We start from the raw sequence: 6,589 nt of genomic DNA, 5'->3' as shown, positions 1-6,589 counted from the left end.
AGGTTTACAGGAAATACATTCGGATAGTTCCTCACTACTGGAATTGACTCAACAGTAGGAGTGTCGATACCGACATCTCTGACAAATGCTAGTTATGCCAATCATCCCATCTCAACCACCTATTGAGACTTGAAGAATGACATCACTTTGCTAGGAGTGCAACCTAGAGAACCCTTCCACTCCAACCCCGGCCACCCCGGCATCGCCAACTTCACTGTCTTGTGAATATTTCAATTGTTTTGCTTGTTTTTGGACAGTAGTTTCTCAATTTTTTACACGTGCAAAGGTATCTATAATTGACAATACAGGAATGGAGTGAAGGAGCTGAACTAGGTGAACAATTATAGAGTGTTAAAGTGATTTTAGCTCCAGATTAAGTAATAGTTACGTCGTTACGAGTTGGTGATTTTTAATTTTTATTAAAGCATCCATAAAAGAACTTTGGTCATTGTGTTTTGTATAGGGTTAACTTTCTTTTGCAGTTCGAAATATGCCTACTATCATAAGCATTTTGTATTTTGAGTTTGTTGTTACCGAAACTTACTAGTAATATTTAATTTACTAACGAGAATAGTCTACTTGTATGATGAGAGCTTGATGAGAATGTATTAACTTATTAATGGAAGCTAGTTTCTTCATGGTAGTAATTTTTATTGTTCTAATGATTTTTTTCCTTTGAGCCTTGAGTTGAGACGTACGAGAAAAAGAAAAGAAAATGAATATATAAACCTTGTGTGATGGAGAAAAGCAAGAGAGAAACTATATAGCTATATAAAAACTTGTGTGAGAGGGAGAAACATAAGAGAGATCCAAGTCACTTTCTTATTGAGTAAGTGAGTAACTAATCCTAACACTTCTTATCCTACTGCATTATTGAGTAACTAATCCTAACACTTACTATCATTCACTTCAGTACTATTTCTTTTATATTATATATTGGTATTCAATCATAAAAAGGTAAAATAATACTGGCTTGACTATCCGGGGTGAATTCTTTTAGATAGAAAACTGTGAGATAAAAATCTTTCGCGATACCTGCCTCTTTGGTTTTCTATATTTTTTATTTCATGTGAGATTTTTGTTAGAAGAATTTACTGATTCATATGGAAATTGACATTTTAAAATTTTAAGATTCATAATTATTTCTTTAATAGATTTACTGGTAAAGTTAAGATGGCTAGCCCAATGATTATTGTAGCTTGTGTATGAGCTGCAGGACCATAGCTGCAACAGTATCCAGTCCATAAGCTGCCGTGTCAGATACCCCAGTAGCCTGCTTGAATTTTGTATCAAGCGATGAAAGTTTGAAGCAAATGGAGGTTTGTTTTTGGAGTATAGGCTATAAGTCACTATTGACTTTCTGAAGAAAAGATAAGTTAATTATTTATAATTCTTGGTTTTAGACTACTGTTCAAGCTTTATGTCAATTATTATTTGGTTACGTTATTGTGAGTTCTTGATTATTTGTGCGTCATGACTTGTCTTAGGAGTAACAGGGCTGCTAGAAGCATATGTCAAGAGGCAATAGATTTAGAATTAAGCATTAAGGAATATCAGTTATTGGTCAGATTGGTTTTTCTAACAAGGTACATATCTTAAAGACTATTATCCTTTAGCAGTGTGTGCAAACTTTCTGCTATTGATATAGATCAATTGTATAGCTTCTTCCCTATAGAAGGCATATTACTTTCATACTACCTAAGCAATTAACATGAAAACCTGATGTGTGAGCAGTTAAAGTCTTTAAATGAAAATAAGGACAATAACTACTGAAAAACCTAAATAACAGCCATGGAATAAGCTGCTTACTGAAAGAATATTATGAGAAAGTCTATCCATCAGAAGAGAAGTTATGAATACTATATTGAAAGTGTCAAAATGATGAAAATTGCAGATGACTATTACGTATTATTGCTTGAATAGAAACTTGGAGGCTAAATAATTAATCGAACGACTTTATATTTCAAAGGTTGTTCATTTACAAAGATGGCCTAGCTTGATTAAGTAAGCTGGATACCACCATGATCAAGACTCCTCATACAATCTACAATTTATAGAATTCATTATGCTTTAGAAAAGCAGTGAGCTTTATTTACTCTGTATGCCACAAATTATATCCATTATTACCTGCCTGTATTATCCAAAAGATGTTAAAGATCTTATCATCTTTTATTTTAGATAACCTTTCTGGTGCAATATCTTTTTTTATATTTACTTGTGACCTTGGTGCTTCGGTTGCTTTTTAAGTTGGAGATTGTTGTCTTTTTGAGAACTATGCTTCAAAAGCATAGAAAGCAAAACCCTCGACTTTTAAGATTGGTAAGACCATAACCAAGTTCTTCAACTAATTAATGAACATCTTATTCTTACCAATTAATCAGATTATTGATACTACAGGACTGCAACACTATTCTTGCTAAATAGCTTAGACTCTTATTGTACTATATGTTGCTGTTCTACTGCTTTCGAGTATCTCACCTGTAAATGGATCTAACAGACGAGGTCATGCTATAATATTAACGGGTAGATACTCTCTGAACCAAACAAAAAAAATATATGTTGCACTAAAAGGGTGTAATTAATCTTCATTTAAAAGTATAACAGGAAAATGCAGTCTATTAGTAAGATTAAATGACTAAACTTCATTTAAAAGCTTTAGCTGCTCAAGATGTAGCTAAGGCTGCCTTTGCAGTAAGAAAAGAGCAACCTGTAGTTATTGAAGCCAAGGAAAACCTCGAGTAAGTGTCTATGATTATTTTCCAGCATGAAAAACCAAAGATAGGGTGGCAAAATCTTCCTCACTTGTAAATGATAGTTTGAATTTTCTATAAAATTTATACTGACATAAGTGTTTAGTGATTTTATACTTTATTATTTGGAGTGCTTACAACATCAATTAATTGATGGCTCCTAGAAATGATTGGATGTAATATTTACATCTATAAGAAGAAAAGGTTTCCTTTGATATTGAAATCTCAAAAAATTAATATGTTTTTGGTGTAATACTGCTTGTGAATATATTCTTTTATGAAACTTTTACTAATTATTTATTTATAATTTTTTATAGGTGAAGCAAATGAATGAATGATAGATAATAGCAGAGAAGAACTTGGATGTATTAGTGATCGTTGCTAGAATTTCAGATGTTCTAGGAATTATTTATTTTTGAAATTTGTGAAAAATTAAGTTCGCCATTATATATTTTGATACACAAGTTAGATATTTTGGATTATGATTTTATTGATGAATAGTTTTCTTTTGTGAATCATGCAAATCTCAGTGCATTATATTTTATTATATAGGGTAATTACTTATCACAACCAAATAAAAGGTTAAATCCTCACATTATTAGGTTGTTGCAATAGGTTCCAAAACTGTTGCAATAGACATAATAAACCGTTGCAATACACTAGGAAACCGTTGCAATAGCCTTAACAAATTGTTGCAATAGTCTTAACAAACTGTCGCAATAGCTCGTAATAACCGTTGCTTTATATGCATAACAACCATTGCAATAGCCTCAACAACCGTTGTATGAAGTGATATTGCAATAGGTTCTCAGCCGACCCATTAGACCAAATAACCGTTACAATAGATGAGCCTATGGTAACGGTCCAAAACCCTTGCAATAGAAGTCCTACTGTACGGTTGTAGAACCGTTACAATAAATTGTTGCAATAGACCTATTGGCACGCGATCTGGTGAAACGGTCCTTAAACCGTTGCAATAGACCTATTGGCTAGCCTAATAGAATCACTAACAAGTGTGTAGTCACATGCACAAAAGCATTAAGAGAACCACGAGGCATATATCCAGACAAGAAGCAATGTATGATGACACATATTAATAAGTAGAACCAAGATCAAACAATACTGAAGCATCCTTATGGAACACAGAAACAATACTTGTAATCACTATATCAGAAGCAATGGCATCGGTCCTCCTTGGATACACATAGCATCTGGTCTGACCTCCACTAGACTAAGCTCCCCCTTTAGGATGACCATGTCCCAAATGACCTCCACCTTGAGCTGGTTGTGTGGGTAGTGTAGCAACTAGTGCGGGAATCATAGTCTGACCTCCTTGCTGCACCAGACCTCTGCGAGGATAGGGGCAATATTTCCTGACATGCCGCAACTCTCTACACTCATAACAACCTCTAACTGGAAATGACTGTAGGGCCTAAGTCGGACCCCTTGAACCAAAATAACTAGTAGAAGAACTCAGTATCGACTAACCCTGAAAAAATGGAGCGCGGTAAGAACTCTGAGTTGAGAGTGCACTGAATGAAGACTACACTGCAGCTCCTTGACTGGGTAGTGGTGGTGAATGATAAGCTCTCCTGCTAGAATGGCCTCTCCCAAATCGACCTTGGCCTCCAGACGAGGCACCACCAAAGCTACCTGAATGTTAGGACCACTTGTCCCTACCCTGCGTAATCTCCCTAGCCTCACTGCTGATGCGCTCAACATGACACACTATCTCCACAACCTGGTGAATTAAAGTTCTGGTCTCGCTCTCTATCCATAGCAAGGCGAATAATGTAGTGAATACCCTCAACAAATCTTCTCACTCTCTCCTCCTCAGTGGGAATCAAAGCAGTTGCATGACGAGATAGCTTTGGAAACTTTATCTCATGCTCAGTAACTGACATATGAACCTACTAAGGTACTCAAACTACCTCCTCAGCTCCTATCTCCTAGTGCATGGCACAAACTGCTCCAAAAAGACTCTGGAGAACTAAGTACATGTAAGAAGAGGTGATCCTGTTTGTCGACCCATCTCGTAAACCTGCTACCACCTCTTGGCCAGAACCTGCATCTGGAAGGCAGTGAAGTCAACTCCTTTGGACTCGACTAGTCCCAAATTGTGCAGAATGTTATAGAATCCCGGAGCATCCTCTGAAGGTGTACCACTGAAGTGAGTAGGATGCAACTTTATGAACTTATCTAACCTCTTCAACTCATCAACTGACATCGTGGGTCTATTATTAGGCTTTGTGGAAATAATAGGCTGAACTTCCCCGATTGGTAACAATGTAGGAGTTTGATAACCATGCGCCACCTACTTCCGGGTAGGAGTACCTAGAGTCTGTGCTCCGCCCATGCTTAGGAAGTAGCTGGCACAGTAGGAAATAGCTCAGCCTGAGCCAAACTCTCGAACAAACAAACCATGTGGATCACGACATCATGAACAACTGGCGAGATAAATAAGCCTTTGGGAACCTGAGCTAGTACCTTTGGCTCCACATAATCATCAACCTGCTCCTCAATAGGAGCGACTGGCGGCTCCATAGTAGTTGCATGAGCAGGGGCATGCTACGCCCATACCTCAGCCTCGAACCTTGCCTCTCACGGCCTAGCATGGGTTACCAGCGCCTGCTCAACTGCACCAGATGATCGTGTCCTCCATATATGAGAGAATAAAAAATCAAGGATTTAGACTTAGAGGTGAACAAATCTGCACGACAGAGAATGAAAGAAGTGAAGTTTTGTAACATCCTTGTAGCCTCTCAAAGAAAAGTACATATGTCTCCGTACCGATCGGCAAGACTCTACTAGACTTGCTCATGACTCGTGAGACGTAAGCAACCTAGTGTTCGGATATCAACTTGTCATGGCCCATAAATCTCACTGGAGTTGTGATGGCACCTAACACCGCTTGCTAAGAAAGCCATCGATCAATATAGAGAAACAAACTTAAATAAAAATATTAAATAGTCTCAACAACAGAATAATCATAAATAACTAAAGTCTATAACAATAATACAACCATCCCATGATCTGGTGTTAACGAGTACATGAGCGCTACAAAATTAAAAATACAGAGTGTGATCCCAAAATACAAAATTTTCTGAAAGATAGAACAGTAATAATATAAACTAAGAGAAGAGGGACTTCAAGGCCTACAAATGGAATAGCAGCAACCATGAAATCTCCCAAAGCTGATACTGGTGCCACACCCTAGCAACCGCCCCTCATAGCAGCACCTAGATCTGTACCAAAATATACAGAGTGTAGTATGAGTACAACCTATCCCATGTAATCAATAAGTAACATGCCTTACCTCGGGCCGAAAGTAGTGACGAACTTGGCAAGGGCCGATATTCAATTCCAATAGCCAATAACATCAATAACGACAAAACAACAACAAAAAGGAAAGTAGGTCAAGTAATATTAGATTCAACCTTTTCACAAATAGAAGGAAAATAAAGATGCTTTTCAAGAATAGTAGTTAAGGCATAAATATTTCCACAAAAATCACCTAAATATGGTTTTTTTTATCAATTTAACTGTGATTCCAAGTTCATCACATCAATTAGGGACATCAAGTACCAATAAGCATGATGGAAGAAACACAACCCAGTACTTGCATGACAAGTACACATGCCAGAATCAACAATATCAAAGTCAAATTATCAAGTATATCAAATACCAACACATGTATAATGCCTAGCCCAATTTCCCTTCAATCATCACACACAACAACACTCAACACTATACGGGTGCCTGACACAAGTCCCTTACCAAGCATATATATGACCTGTGTGCCTGCACCAATAGATTATTACCTAGCTCCGGAAGGGCGG

At 37.1% G+C, this 6,589-nt stretch overlaps 1 long non-coding RNA gene across 1 annotated transcript; it reads left to right on the top strand.

Moving 5' to 3' along the window:
- Window positions 1-225: 225 nt before the first annotated feature.
- On the top strand, window positions 226-3,265 carry LOC104084865 (uncharacterized). The gene is made up of 2 exons (XR_683706.4): window positions 226-1,586; window positions 3,068-3,265. It is a non-coding gene; the product is annotated as an uncharacterized lncRNA (long non-coding RNA).
- The last annotated feature ends 3,324 nt before the right edge of the window (window positions 3,266-6,589 follow it).

The sequence above is a fragment of the Nicotiana tomentosiformis genome, chromosome 9 (genome assembly GCF_000390325.3).
Source record: "Nicotiana tomentosiformis chromosome 9, ASM39032v3, whole genome shotgun sequence".
Taxonomy (NCBI): domain Eukaryota; kingdom Viridiplantae; phylum Streptophyta; class Magnoliopsida; order Solanales; family Solanaceae; genus Nicotiana; species Nicotiana tomentosiformis.
Note: the sequence above shows the minus strand (reverse complement) of the source record. Positions and strands in the feature narration are given on the sequence as shown.